Below are 16537 nucleotides of genomic sequence, written 5' to 3'. Positions count from 1 at the left end.
TTTCCAGCAGGGAGTAATATTCTGTCTTGAGTTGTCAGAGATAATGTAATCATAACCATGTACATCATCAAATTCATAGACTATCCTAAAATGTTTTATGATTTTAATTAAAACATGCCTTCTTTTTAGGGACACCTAAAAAAGGTTGAATGTATTTTAAAATCCTTTATTGAGTATGAAGTAATAGAAATTATTATTATTGTATGGATTATCTTAGGATTGTCTGAATGTTGGAATTTTCATTTTCTTGTTTTCATTTAAAGTTTTCATTTCTTAATTGTGTTTGCCTCTGAGAGTATTTAAATTGCTTATTGCATTCCCTTAGTTTGTGTGTATATGCATGCATGTACTTAAACACTTCCTTATATTTTGGTAAAGGTAAAATAATCAGCATTTTCCTTATAGTCCTTGATTGCATTTCTGTCTCATACCAGTAGAACCACATCAGTGTCATAATTTCATCCAAGAGAGAAGCAGGAGGGGAGGATGAAATTATTCACAGTTATACAGAAAATCCTTTTTAGTATCTTTAAAAGGAATTTAAGGAACCTTAATCTTCAATTCTGCTTTTCCCTTCCAGGGAAATATGGGACCTTTTGATCAGAAATGGAAACTAATAATGAATGAGTGACTAAGCTAAGTACATCTATATCTAAGTGAGGTTGAAAATACTTGATGCAAGAGAACAAGAGTTCCTTGTCCATTTTTGCTCTGAGAATTTCATAATTGCTTTACATTAAGAGTAGTAATGTCAACAACAATAACTATAATTAGTATTATTAAATTCTGTGAATTAGACTTTCTTCCTAGCACTTGTCATGATTCATTGTATTTGTGGAAGAATTACAGCAAATGAAGAAAAGTAATATTTCTAGTGTTGTTTGTCAAGGTCATTTAGTGGTGTGCTCCATTTGTATTCATTATGGAACCCAAGTTCATCTGTCCAGGTAAATCAGTTGAACTTACTCTTCTTTTTCTTTTTTAAATTAATATATATATTTTATTGAAGTATTGTTGACTTACAATGTTTCAGGTTCAGAGGAGGTAATTCAGTTATATATACAATATATTATTTTTATATTATTTTCCTTTATAGGTTATTACAAGATATTGATGATGGAAACTTACTTTTCTTAGCTCTCTCACTTTCCAAAGTACTACTGAGTTCGGCAGTTCATTTATGCTACAATTTGGAGACTGTCTTAAGTATTAGTTATTCTAAGAATTACAAAATCGAAAGAGGAGATTAAGATGGTGAAGTACGAGGATGCAGAACTCACCTCCTTCATAAACACATCAAAAGTACCAAATATTTTCTATAGGTGAAAAAATGTTCAATGAAAACTGGAGAGTAGCAGAAAGACTCCTGTACAGCCAAGGCTGTAAGAAAGATTCAGAATCAAGTAGAGAGGCAGTCAGGTTGAACTTGTGCCTCTGGGAGGGGACTCAGAAGAGGAGGTCCTCCCTGGGGAGTGAGCGATTTGAGTCATATTTTGGGTGCCCCAGCCCTGGGGTCTGACACTGGGAAGCTGATTCCCCTTGGTTGGGGGGACAGTGAGACTTAACAGGAGAGCTGTCGGAAGCCTCGACCCTTCTTGTGAGGAGTACGAATATGCTGGCTTCCTCCTGAAGCAGGGCGGACTGAAGCTGCGTCAGTCACCCGCCCCTCTCCCCCAGCCGTCTTGGCACGTGCCCCTGCGCTGCTCGCTCCACGATGCAGCTCCGCACTGGGGTGAGGGTTGTCATGGCTGAGGGGAGAACTCGGCTGTGAGGCTCGAAGGTGGCTCAGACCTGTGGTGGCCGCGGCGGCGGCTGCTGGGGACGCTTACACAGGCCGCGCATCAGTGGCAGTCTGGGGCCCTGAGTTTGCTAGGCTGACTCAGCCCGTGCCCCGACCTGCTCGTTGCTGGCCCCTGCCCCGCCTGTTCAGTGACAAAGCTCCGTGATACAGAGAGGACTGCAGCAGCTGAGGAAGAGTTCGATTGTGAGGAACAAAGGCAGTTCATACCCCAAGTGGCATCTGAGCAGGGCGGGGACAGCCATGACTGGTTTTTACAAAGTGAGCTCATCAGAAGCTGTCTGGTTGCGGACTGTAGCCGGGGTCAACCCCGCCCATGCCCAGACCCACTCTGAGGGCCTGCACCAGCCCCCTCTTTCCAGCACTGCTTACCTCTGGGGTGAAGGTGCCTTTACCGGGAGGGGTAAGAATACACACTTGAAGGGAATGGAGCCAGCTCAGACATGATCCTCGGGGCTTCTGCTCCAGCAGCCTGGGACCCACCACCCCAGTAAAGTGGTGTTGAATGCTGAGCAGTAGAGAATGCCTAACTGTTACCTGGTTTCCTAGCACCTCCCATCTCCAGGACCACCTCCTACCAAGGTGGTAGCTGCCAGCTCACCCTGGGGAAAGACGTGACTTGTGTTCACATTAGACCCAACTCTCCCACCAAAGCCAGTGGGTACATATAACCTGTACAGGGATGTTCCCATGCAAGGATACCACTTTAAAACTGCAGTAGCTGACTTTTCCAGCTAATTTCATAGAGACAGAGAAAGTTAAGCAAAATGAGAAGGTAGGAATTTGTTTCAATTGAAGGAGCAATAAACAAGTCCTGAAAAAAACAACTAATGACGTAGAAATAAACACTTTATCAGATAAAAAGTTCAAAGCATTGGCAATAAGAATGCTAGCTGAATTTGGAAAAAGAATAGATCAACATAGTGAGAATTGTAACAAGGAACTAAACAATGTAAATAAAAGAACCAGTCAGAAATAAAGAATACTGTAACTGAAAAGAAAAACATACTAGAAGGAATTAACAGATTAGGTGATACAGAAGAAAGTATAAGTGATCTGGAAGATAGAATAATGGAAATTGCCCGTTCGAAACAGCAAAAGAAGGATACATTTAAAAAATGAGAACAATTTAGGGAACTCTGAGACAACATGAGGTATATCAACCTTTACATTAAAGGAGTCAGATGGTGCAGTGGTAAAGACTCCTCCTGCCAGTGCAGGATATGCAGGAAACATGGGTTCAATCCTTGGATTGGGAAGATCCCCAGGAGGAGGGCATGGCAACCCACTGCAGTATTCTTGCCTGGAATATCCCATGGATAGAGGAGCTTGGTGAGCTACAGTCTGTGGGGTCACAACTGAGCATGCATGCATGCAGAAGGACAAGAGGCAGAGAAGGGGACTGGAAATCTATTTGATGAAACTATGGCTGAAAATTTCCAGAATCTGAGGAAGGAAAAAGCTATCCAGATAGAGGAATTACCAAGGGTCCCAAACAAGATGACCCCAAACAGATCCACACATATCTTAATTAAAATGACAGCAGTTAAAGAGGAAATTCTAATGGCAACAAGAGAAAAAACAAGAGTTATATACAAAAGTCCTGTCATAAAGCTGTCAGCTGATTTCTCTGCTGAAATGTTGCAGACCTGAAGGGAATGGCATGATATGTTGAGAGCGCTGAGAGCAAAAAAACTGCAGCCTAGAATACTCTACCCAGCAGGATTATTATTTGGAATTGAAAGAGAGATAAAGACCTTCTTAGACAAGCAAAAATAAAACCAATTCATCAATACTAAACCTACTCTTAAAGAAAGGTTAAAGAGTATTTTCTAAGTGGGGAAAAAAATAAGCTTTAACGAGAAGTAAGTATTTACAGGAAAAGCAAAATCCCACTAGTAAAGGCAAATATATAGTTAAAGGCTGAGGATCAACCAAGTAAATAAGCTAGCACCAAGATGAAAAGATAAAATATTATAAAATCAATTAAAACTACAATAATCAGTAAAGGGAAACATGAAGATGTAAAATATGACATCAGAAACACAAAATGTAGGGAGGGTAGTGAGTGAAAAGTGTAGATCTTTTAGAATGTGCTTGAACTTAAATGACCACATGTTTAAAACAAATAGATACAGTTAGAAGTTCGTGTATATGAGTCCTGTGGTAACTGCAAATCATGAACCTACGACAGATACACAAAAACGAGAAAGAAGTAGGAGCATATCACTAGAAAGATCATCACACCACAAGGGAAGAAACCAAAAGAAGAAAAGAAGAGATCTACAAAAACAACCAGAAAACAAGTGACAAAATGGCAGTGAGTACATACTTGTCAGTAATCACTTCAAATGTCAACTGACTAAGTGCTCCAGTGACATGACGTAGAGCGACTGACTGGATAAAAAGACAAGACCCATCCATATGCTGCTTGTAGGAGACTAACTTCAGAGAGAAAGACACACAGAGAGACTGACAGTAATGGAAAAAGATACTTCATCAAAATGATAAGAAGGCAAAGGTAACAAATACTCATATCAGACAAAGTAGACACTGAAACAAAGCCTGTTATGAAAGACAAAGGGCGTTATTATAAGACAAAGGGATCAGTCCAAGAGGATATAACATGTATGCAGCTAATACAGGGAGCACCTTAATATATAAGCAAATATTAAGAGACGTGAAGTAAGAAACCGACAGTAATACAGTAATAGTAGGGGCATTTGACATCCCACTTAACACCAATGGGCAGATCATTCAGACAAAATCAATAAGGAAATTGATCTTAAATGACACTTTAGACCAGTGGGACTTAACCAGTACTGACAGGACATTCTATCCCAAAACAATAGCATATGCTTTCTTTTCAAATGTACATGGAATGGTCTCCACATAAATCATATGCTAGGCCACAAAATAAACCCCAACAAATTTAAGAGGATCGAAATTTTATCAGGCATGATTTTCTGAAAGCATTGGTACGAAACCAGAAATCAATTAACAGGAAGAAGTATGGGGAAAATACACAAACTAAACAATATGCTATTTCAAAACCAATGGTTCAATGTGGAAATCAAAGAAGAAATCAGAAAATATTTACCTTGAGACAAGTCAAAATGGAGACAATGTTCCAAAATCTATGGGACGCAAGTAAAATAATTGTAAAAGGGAAGTTTAATAAGCTGTGGTACATATACACTATGGAATATTACTCAGCCATTAAAAAGAATTCATTTGAATCAGTTCTGATGAGATGGATGAAACTGGAGTCCATTATACAGAGTGAAGTAAGCCAGAAAGATAAAGACCAGTACAGTATACTAACGCATATATATGGAATTTAAAAAGATGGCAATGATAACCCTATATGCAAAACAGAAAGAGAGACACAGATGTACAGAACAGACTTTTAGACTCTGTGGGAGAAGGCGAGGGTGGGATGTTCAGAGAGAACAGCATTGAAACAAGTATACTATCAAGGGTGAAACAGATCACCAGCCCAGGTTGGATGCATGAGACAAGTGCTCAGGGCTGGTGCACTGGGAAGACCCAGAGGGATGGGATGGGGAGGGAGGCGGGAGGGGGGATCGGGATGGGGAACACATGTAAATCCATGGCTGATTCATGTCAATGTATGGCAAAAACCACTACAATATTGTAAAGTAATTAGCCTCCAACTAATAAAAATAAATGGAAACTTAAAAAAAAAAAAAGGGATGCAGGTCTTCCTCAAGAAGCAATAAAAACTCAGATAAACAACTGAACCTACCATCTAAAGGAATTAGAGAAAGAAGAATAAATAAAGCCCAAAATGAATAGAAGGAAGGAAAAAATAAAGAGGAGAGAGGGGGAAAAAAAACAAAAAAAGAGGACCCCCCCCCAAAAAAAAAAAAGAAAATGCAAGAGGAAAGATCAATGAAACCAAGAGCTGCTTTTTTTGGAAAAGATAAAATTGATACAACTTTAGCCAGGCTCATCAAGAATAAAAGAGAGAGGACCCAAATAAAGTAAGAAATGAAACTGTCGCAGAGATACAAAAAAGTGATAAAAGAATACCACAAACAGTTGTATGCCAGCAAATTGGACAGCCTAGATGAAATGGACAAATTCCTGAAACATACAGCCTCTAAGAGTGAACTGGAAAGAAATAGACAATGTAAACAGACCCATCACTAGTAGTGAAATTGACTTTGTTATTAAAAAGAAACCCAGCAAGCAAAAGTCCAGTATTTGATGGTTTCACAGGAAGAGTCTATCAAACATAACAAAGAAAAGCTAATACCTATCCCTCTCATACTGCTCCAAAAAACTGTTGAGCTCACCCACACTCATTCTATGGGGTTACCATTAACTTGACACCAAAATCACATAAAGACCCCACAAAAAAATTACAAGAGAATACCTCTGGTGAATATATATGCAAAAATTCTCAACAAAATATTAGCAAATTGGCAGACTGTGTTCAACCATATATAAAAAATTATGATATCAGCTTTGCGCAGTGGCAGTATCATAGCCAATGAGGTTTATCCGAGGCGCGATTATTGCTAATTGAAAAAACTATGATATGACCACAATCAAGTGAGATTTACTCCTGAGATTTACTCAGGGACACAAGGATGGTTCAGTGTTCACAGGTCAATCAATGCAGTCTACCACATTAACAAAAGGAAGGCTAATAATAATAATCATAATCATGATTAACCATAATCATAAGGTTAATAATCAATAATCGTGATCATCTCAACAGATGAAGGAAAAGCATTTGATGAAATTCAGCACCTATTCTTTATAAAAACTCTCATCAAAAAAAAAAAAACTCTCATCAAAGTGGGTGTAGAGGAAACGTATCTCAACATGGTAAAAACCCATTTATGACAAACCCACACTTACTATGTGAATATTAATATTCACTTATTAATATTTCACTTAACAGTGAGAAGCTAAAAGTCTTTCCTCTAAGACAAGGAATGAAACAAGGATGTCCACACTCACCACTTCTGTTTGACATAATGTTGGAAGTCCTAGCCACAGCAATCAAAGAAGAAAAAGAAATAAAAGGCATCGAAATTGGAAGAGAGGAAGTAAAATTGTCGCTATTTACAGATGACATGATACTAGAAGTAGAAAACCCTAAAGTCTCTGCCAAAAACTACTAGAACTAGTAAATGAACTCAGTAAATTTTCAGGGTACAAAATTGATATACAGGAATCTGCCAATTTTGTATATAATGAACTGTCAAAAAAAGAAAGCAAGGAAACAGTCTGTTTGAAATCATATCAAAAAGAATAAGATACATAGGGATAAGTTTAACAAAGGAGGTGAAAGACCTCCACTCTAAAAATTGTACAACACTGATGAAGGAAATTGAAGATGATATGAAGAAATTGAAAGCTATCCCATGTTCTTGGATTAGAAGAATCAATATTGTTAAAATATTCATACTACTTAAAGCAATCTATAGGTTCAGTGCAATCTCTAGCAAAATACCCATGACTTTTTCACAGAACTGGAACAAATAATTTTAAAATTTATGTGGAACTACAAGAGACCCTGAATTGCCAAAGCAATCTTGAGAAAAAAGAACAAAGCTGAAGGTATGACATCCTCAGACTTTGGATTAGACCACAAAGTTGCAGTTACCTATTTCTTGCAGTGTTTCTGCTGCTTTCCTTAGGCAGCAGCAGAATAAAGAGTAAAGTAGTCCCTTTGAGAATATGAAAGTCTTTGAGATGGTTTTACTTTAAACCTAAGAGATTTCTTGTCATTTTACCTCTGAAATTTGATTTTCTTCTTCTAAGATGTTATTTCTGAGGCCCCCTTTTCTGCTTTTGAAATGAACCTGCATTTAGTGACTGTTTTTAGAAATAGCTTTAAAAAAATGAATCAGATGTATTGTTTTATGCGTATGTGCTATCTAGGAAGACAGATGGTATAATAGGAGAAATGTGCAGTTCATAAGACCAGAACCATCTCTTACCACTTTCATTCACCTCTTTAATAATTATTAACTATTGTTTAAGTACCAGGTGTATACTAGAAGGTGTGTGTGTTTAAAATAGATCTTATTTTGTTAGAAATGTTATTTTCATAAATTGTTTCTAATCAAATATTTCTATTAAGGTCTCGTTTGTAATCAAATATCTTGACTAGTTAATGATCAAAGTCATAAAATAATTTTGACTAATTTAATTAATGATCAAAATCATAAAATAATACAATACAGTCAAATATAGGCATTTTTAAAACTGAAAATTCTTTTCCTCAAGCATTGGAGATTAGTATATATTGTCAGTGAAAGTCAAAAGTAAAATTATGAGCAATGAGAAGTTGTTAAATGTAGAAGAGAGATACTTAAATTTTATGTACATTTTAATACACCTTTTAAAAATAACCAGCTTTTATCAAAGCTAGAGCATATGCAAAATACTTCAAGTCTATGGTAAAATTTATGCAGATGTAGACAGTGTACCTTTATTAAGCAGACTTTCTCATTAATGACCTGAATTATGGAATAATAGAATATAAATGATATTTAGAATATATCATTAATAGACCTCATTAGTAATACCTCACATGTATTTCTGTATTTTCCAAAGTACTCTTACCTTTAAGACTTCTTTTGACCACTCAACCATCTGTACCAAAGATGAGTGCTTACTGGTAAGAGAGCACATGTGAGTGTGTGTGCCCAGTTGCCCAGTGGTGTCTGACTCTTTGCAACCCCATGGACTGTATCCTGCCAGGTTCCTCTGTCCATGGAATTTTCCAGGCAATACTGGAGCAGATTGCCATTTTCTTCTCCAGGGGCTCTTACAGACCCAGAGGTCAAACCCTGTTTCCTGCATTGATAGGCAAATTCTTTACCACTGAGCCATCCTGGAAGCCCAGTGTTATAAATGTGGCAAGTTCATCAAGACGGATTTGGTGATTGCAGTGTATTTTCCAATCAGTCCCTTTTGAAACTCATGAAAAGGTCTGTCTGACCCTGTTGTGCAATATTCCTGTAACTATCTGACTTTACTAAGATGTTTTCATTTAGGCAGGATGTCCAGATGAGGAGAATAACTGAAACACTGGAAATACTGACAAATACTGACAAAAAAAACAACCAAAAAAGGGTTAAGCTGTAAGAAAGGAAAATGAGTCAAAGTCAGTTTAAGATTTTAGTCAGCTATATAATAGTTCAGATTGGGTATGCTGGAAAGGCTGCTGACATTGCAGTTAAATATTTAATTGTGCTTTATTTAGATAATTTATTTTTGATTCACCTGCTGGAAAATAAATCTTGATAACTTGTTGATGTGACATTAGAATTTAATTAGAAAAAGAATGAAGCATAATTATTTACAACTGCTAAAATTTTATATTTCCTTTTTTATATTATTTGAATAACCATGTGTTTATTCACATTAGCAAATAAAACCTTTTCAGGATCTCCCTTTACATTCTTACCTTTATTGTGCTTGGGTTCCTTCCTCCTTTAAAATTTTTAAATTTTATGCTCATGCAAGAACAAAAGTTTTTAAATGTCTAAAATAGCCTCTAAATGAGGTGTTAGCATCTTGGGGAAAGGCTTATTCTCTGGCCACCTGCCAAGTATCTTGCTAATTAATGGCAAGCATATATTTAATATGACTCTCAGTCAGTAAGTAGTATCCACCTATATCTTTTTGGAGGGAGTATTATAGAAAGGAGTTGAGTTTTTAAATTCTAGGAGTCTCAGAGATGCGTCTAGGTCAGCATAATTAAATTGTAGCTACTGCTTAAATTGTTGAAAAGCTAACATATTCAGTAACATTTTGGGCAACTATAAACTTGAATGAGTGGATAAATAAACCAGTAAATTTAAAACTTTAATTTTAATAATGTCAATTGTAATCATTAACTGTGTCCTTTAAGAAACTGATACTGTAGGAACAAAAAATTTAATGATCACTTTTCTTTTCTTTCCAGTATGTATCATTTTGAAGGATTATTCCTAAATGGTGTGTTTTCTGAAAATTATGGAATAAAATATGTGAAAATCCAAATAAATTATTTTAGCAGTAAGAAATTATTGCTGTTTTGGAAATATGGTAGCTTTATGACCTTTAAAATTGTTCATTTTGTTTAATAAATATGTAGAATAGACTTGTAAAATTTCATTTGCACTAACATGTTGAAAACATACTTTATTTTATGAATAGGTGTGAATACTGGAATTAGAAACGTAACAAAGACTCTGGTTATTAATGAATAAACCACAAAGATGTCGTAAAGGTTTGAGTCGTGTGCTCCCTCCAAAGTGAAAGATACCATGACTCAACTCTAGTCTCTGTGATCTTCTTTCCTCTCTGCAAAAATCCTTTTTTTCTCTCTACAGGACACTCACTACACAGCAGGTGATACCTTTCTCTGCTTCCTTTCCATACCATGACCTGTCTACAGTTTCTTACCAAACCTTCATAAGCCCCCCCTCCCCCCTTTTTTTTGCAATATAATTTACTGTTAAGATGAGATTTTCAGTAATGGAGACTCATTATATTCAGAGATTTATGATTTAAAATTTCCAGTATTTGAGTACACTGTATCAACCCCTGTTTTCAGTATACTGTGAAGTATGAAGCCACTTAACAGTGGTAGAGGAAGTAAGATTGGAGGCTTTGAGGATATAAGGCTACATATTCTTAAGATAGGTTCTATGTACTTAAAACCCATCTAGACCAATTAAAGTTAAGTGGAAATGATACCATGTTACCAGACGAATAAGGAGCAGAGGATCTCGAAAATATTTTCCACATAGCAGTCTCCTTAATAAATATTAATGTAGGTTGATTAGATAATCTTTTAAAATACAAGTGCCCTTTTGGAGGAAAGTTATCATTAATTCTCATTTTAGTGTGTAGTGCTTCAACCATTATGATAGATAACAATATGCTTTAATACAGTAACAGATTGGATCAAAGGGCAGTTAAATTGGCACTTGTTACAAAAGGTTAAGAAGAGGGATCTTCCTCTCCTTTACTTGTGAGGCTTATCTCTATGAGGTGGAAGACTTTAGATACAGAAAAAATGTTGTTCAGTTGCTAAGTCATGTCCAATTCTTTTTGCAACCTCACGGACTGCAGCCCACTGAGGCTCCTCTGTCCTTGGGATTTCCAAGGCAAAAATATTTCAGTAGGTTGCCATTTCCTTCTCCAGTGTGTCTTCCTGACCCAGGGATCGAACCCTTATCTCCTGCATTGGCAGGCAATTGAGCCATCAGGGAAGCCCACAGAAGAAATGAAGAACCATAAAACAAGTGAGACGCTTGGCAGAGGAAGAATGGTAGAGATAGACTTAGTAGTTTCGGTCAGAGTCCTGGTAGTATCTCCCTGAACATGATCTTTCTTTTTGTCAGATACAGTCTGCAGAATCTCAGATCCCATCCCAGACCTACTGAATTAGAATATTCATTTTTACAAGATCCACAGGTGATTCACATGCATATTAAATACTAAGTGGTTCTCATATTAAAGCCTGAGAAGCACTGCTCCACGTGACTGATACCTGAGATAAACAAGCATGGTTAGTTTAGAAGGAAGCCCTTCCACTCTCCCGGTCCCCTCCCTCCACGCCTTTAAGTTGGTCTTCCTGGTCAGGCTACTCTAGACTGTTGGTGTTTTAGCTCGGTGTTGTGTATCCTTGGTTAAGTCCCTGTTGAGAAATGGAGAGAAAGAAGAGAAAGTGTGCTGAGGAATATGCCACCTAAAAGAGGTTGGTAAAATAAGTCAAATTTCCCTCTCATATGACCCTCATCGCATACTTTGTGATTTATCAGATGGTAGAAGAGTTTCTTATGGGACAGTTTTTCAGACGAGATTCCTTATAAATTCAGAGAGCCTCTCGTAAGTTAGTGGTATTATCTGATCCTGGGGGCCTTTGGGGTAGAGCTTTTGCATGATAGTATTCTCACAGTGCCTAATACAAGGACTTCAGCTTCCAGTCAGATGACTGGTTCTTAAGTTGCTCTTAAGTGTTCTGCTTCTCTGGCTGATACAAAGAGAGACTTTAACTTTAGTATCTCCTAGCAAAGTTCAAGCACTTTCTAATTCTAATGGCATCTTTGGCATCAAAAAGACTACCTTCTTCCCTCTTAAAGATAAAAATGATCATTATTTCCATGATCATATCACAGTTTTAAAATTTATGACTCTCTGCATATCTTGTAATGTCATTGTACTGTGAGTTGTAAGTAAATCCATTAATAGTGTTCATTGTTGGAAACAGTAGACTCGGTAAGTCAGGCCTAGATAAGTTATGTTTTGCCACTAGAATATTAGAATAAAAAAAGGAAAAAAGTAATTTCCTATATTGTTTTTTTTCCTGTACTTTTGTAGAATAATTCCTAAGACTTTTCTTCTTTAAAACTATCTTGAAAATGAGTCTTAAAAAAAAGTAAGTTCAAAAGACATTTTTGGAACTAACATAAAACAGTATTTTACCCCTTCACATCTTTCATTTGCCCATTTCCATGTTCTGTTTTCTGAATTTATATATCAAGAGAACACTTGCAGTAAACACCGAGTTCACATAATTTTCAGTGAAATCTTCGGTATTTCTGGCTATGAGGTTACAAGTAATCACTGCACATGCTTATAAGTGTGTGATAAACTGAATTCTTGGTCACCTGGTCCAAGTTTATTAGCTGTTGCTAACCAGTGATACAGATCTCCTGAGGGCAGAAGCTGTGCCTGCTTTATGTCACCCTTTCCCTTTTTTATCACCTTTCCTGCTCCCAGTGATGATGAGCTACACAAAGAGGAAGGTTGGTAGTGGCATCTCAGAGCCACCATACATTTATGGTAGAGAGTGCTTGAAATTGATTTGCAAAAATCTAAGGAATCTCAATCTTTTCTCATGTCAGCTCCAGGAAGACAGTGCTTTGGTGGTATCGTCCCTACCAAAGGTACAACTCAGGTCGCATATGTACTTGGTATTGAGGAAGCACGTCACTAGTCTAGTGGGAAACTTTAAGTCAAACTAAAGATCTTAGAGTATTGTGTCTTATCCAAACTCTCTTGTATTTATGCTTTTAGCACGTAGAGAAGTATATAGTGTAAATGAATAACTACAGGCCAGTAGAATAGCTAGAAGAAATAAACTCATGCATTCATGGTCAGCTATTTGCAACAAGGGTACTAAGACCTCTCATTGGGGAAAGAATAATCTCTTTAACAAATGGTGCTGAGACAATTAGATATCCACATTCAAAAGAATGAAGTTGGGCTTCCGGCTGACATCACATACAAAAATTAGCTCAGAACGATCGACCAGACTTCCCTAGGAGTCCAGTGGTTAAGACTGTGCTCCCAAATGCAGAGGTGTGGGTTTGGTCCCTGGTCTCGAAACTAAGATCCTGCATGTTGCACCATCTAATTGTAGGCTCTGAAACTATAAATATCCTAGAAGAAAACATAGGGGTAAATCTTTATGACCCTGAATTTGACAGTGGATTACTACATATGGCACTGAAAATTGAAACAAAAAGTTGAAAAACTGGACTTCGAAATTAAAAACTTCCGTTTATCATAAGACGTTATTAGCAAAGTGAACAGTTAGCCTACAGAATGGGAGAAAAATATTTGCAAACAGTATATCTGATAAGTATTCCAAATTTTAAATGTATTTTAAATAATTTTCCAAGTAACCAAATTTTAAAATAGGTAAAGGATTTGAATAGACCTTTTTCCAAAGAAGAAATGACCAAGAAGCACAGGATGGATGCTTAATAGCTTTATTCATTAGAGAAACGCAAAATAAAACAATGGTAAGATACCCCTTCACAACCACTAGACTGGTTATAATTGGAAAAAAATAAAAAATAAAAATTGGAAGAATTCAGAACTCTTTTACATTGCTGGTAGGAATGTAAAAGGGTGCAGCTACTCTGGAAGACAATTTCATAGTTCCTCAAAAAGTTAAGCAAAGAACATAGAATAACCCAGCAATCCTGCTTCTAAATATATATCCAGAAAATTGATACAGGTACTCAGATATTTGTTTATGAATGTTAATAGCACTATTCACAATAGCTATGGGGTGAAAACATCCCAAATGTTCATCAGCAGATAAATAGAAAAACAAATTGTGAATATTACTCAGCCCTAAATAGGAATGAAGTATGATAAATGCTACAACATGGGTGAACTGTGAACATTTTAATGTGCTGCATAAAAGAATCTAGACAAGAAAGGTCACATAATGTATGATTCCATTTATATGAAAATATCCAAAATAGGTAAGTATATTGAAGCAGAAAGCAGATTACTGGTGCTAGGGAAAGCTGAGAACAGGGAGTGACTGCTTTAGTGGTTACTGGGTTTCTTTTGGCGTGATGAAAATGTTTTGAACTAGGTAGGGTGTTTTCACAACATTTTGAATGTACCAAATCCCACTGACTTGTGAACTTTAAAATAGTTAATTTTATCTTATGTGAATATCACCTCAATTTTTAAAAAAAGGATAACTAGTTACACTAATACACAGGAATAATGCTGTTGATATCATCATCATTAAATACAGTGTATTTTGAAAAATGTTTGCTGTAGAGTACTAATTCTGGAACTATTTAAAGAAAGTTCTCAAAAAACTAAGTGCACTGTTATTTTACCTTGTTGAATAAAGTGGTGTTTATTTCTGTTTTTTGCCTTTTACAGAAAAGCTAACAGTGTTTAGAATTCCAAATTGAGAGAACTTTTTTCTTCATGGTGGGAATTTTCATAATAATATTTGATGAGGAAAAATAAAAATGTTAAAAGACAATGTAATAGAAGAAAAAAATTAAAAATTTTTTGTAAATGACTGCTAAAGATCGTAATCTTCATAGTGTTGAAGGATCCAGTACTTAATAGAGTATGTAATTTGTCAGCGTTGAAAATGTGCTAATCATCTGCCCAACAAAAAAGATGAACCAAGGGATTAAAAGAGCTTTAGTCTCTAGTGCTCCTTTTCAGTGAGAGATGAGTAGATTTAATGTACATTTGCCACATATGGTTTCATTAATAGCACTTCAGCTTTTTTCTACCCCATTTGAGGCTTTCCATTTAGGTAAATTCAGCCTCCAGTCACACTTGTCAGCATTTCTGTATGTACTCACTAGCTATTTGGAGGTTATATTTCAGCACTTTCCTAACCATCTTTAAAAATGCTTTCTTCATAAATTAGCTTATTTCATACTTAAAGTCAATAAATGATATGCTATTATCATGTTTGATAAGAAAACATAAAATAGCAAAATAAGAATCTTAAGTATCTGTCTCCAATGACAGTGAAATAGAGGTAGGGGTGAACTTTAGCTTGAAATGAGAACACACTGCTTCCTTTAGATTAGTCCTGCTCATGCTCTTTCTGCTCTCGTTTAAGAAGACCTGGGACTCCTACCTGTCCTCTTCTCCTGTGGATTGGAAGTTTTCCCCTGCTTCCTTGGTGATGATCCTCTGTTCCATGATCGGTGACCATAAAACCCCTGACATGTATTTTGTGAAGCCTTTTGATTTAGGTTATCTTTCAAATTAAATCTCTGCGTGTGTTAATTTAAGAATGGTTATAGAATGACAGAAATACCGCTCAAGAGAGTGGGTGATAGAGTGACTTGAAACATAGAGTATCAGAATGAGTCCGAGAAAAAAAAAATGACTCCTGGTCCACTTCTTTTGCTTAGTCTTCTGTGAATCATTACCGTATTACACCCTGGCCTTTTTCTAGCAACAGACACTCTTTGGGCATTCAGCCACCACATGATACTATTCCTGAAAGTTCTATTCTTATTCTCCTTCCTTGGCAGAAACACCCCAGGGAGGGAGCCAACATGAGTTCCCCTTTCCCAATTACCTTCTAACTATTTCTCCTATCCCACATTCCCAGCTATTCCCCTCAAGGCTTTTTTCTGTCTAATAAGTCCAGATGGGCCCAACCTCCTTATACTTTTACTTTTAGGTTATATTTGTCTTTCTGTATCTTTAATGAGCTCTTCTTCACATTTGCCTGTGTTTAAAAATGATTGGGAGAATGCAGTGACTTCCCTGTGCAACTTTATTTCTAGAGGGAATAACATTGTGAATACTACACACCAGTACAGACTCATAATTCATTGTGCTCATGGTATCTGCTCTCCATTAATATTTTGTAGGGCTGCACTGCACTTATTTTTCTCACCTGTGCTGTTCTCACAGTCTTGTGAGACATATTTCAATCAGTCTTCAAGACAGTGAGTCCTTATTAAGTATAGTTTGATTGGAAGTCATATCTGATAAAATATTCTATCACTCGAGATACATAGTAAAGTCTCATTACATTGTGATGAATGACTTAATATATAAAAAGAAGCCAGAATTTCTGTTATTTAACTATGAAATCTTTTTATGTTAGACACGTTTTTCCTTTTGCCTCTTTCTCTTTTAGGTTCTAACCTCAAAATTTATTCTGCTGGCATCCTCAGGCATCATCTGCATCCCCTGATCAGACCTTCTTATACAGTCACTTTATAATGCAGGAATGATGCTGGTCCCATGTTACCTGAGATTAAACCTTAAAACAAAATGACAAACCTTGCTCACCTGCCCTCTAAAGCTAGTATCTCATATTTTCTCTGCAGCTGGACCGAGGACTTAAATGAGTTGGGAAAGACAGAAAAAGACTGATAGGAAGACTGAGGTGCAAGTGTAGAATGGTGTAAGCTACCTGCCTGGATCTATTCTGGCAAGAGCTGGCTAGGA

The 16537-nt window shown here is 36.6% G+C and overlaps 1 protein-coding gene and 1 pseudogene across 3 annotated transcripts in view; both read left to right on the top strand.

Moving 5' to 3' along the window:
• NDUFAF2 (NADH:ubiquinone oxidoreductase complex assembly factor 2) overlaps nt 1-16537 on the top strand; it is a 160276-nt gene that overhangs the window by 9765 nt on the left and 133974 nt on the right. The gene's annotated exons all lie outside the window — the stretch shown is intronic.
• On the top strand, nt 6289-6411 carry LOC133046901 (U4 spliceosomal RNA; annotated as a pseudogene).

This window comes from Dama dama, chromosome 25, assembly GCF_033118175.1.
Source record: "Dama dama isolate Ldn47 chromosome 25, ASM3311817v1, whole genome shotgun sequence".
NCBI lineage: Eukaryota > Metazoa > Chordata > Mammalia > Artiodactyla > Cervidae > Dama > Dama dama.
This window is presented reverse-complemented; position numbering and strand designations above follow the sequence as displayed.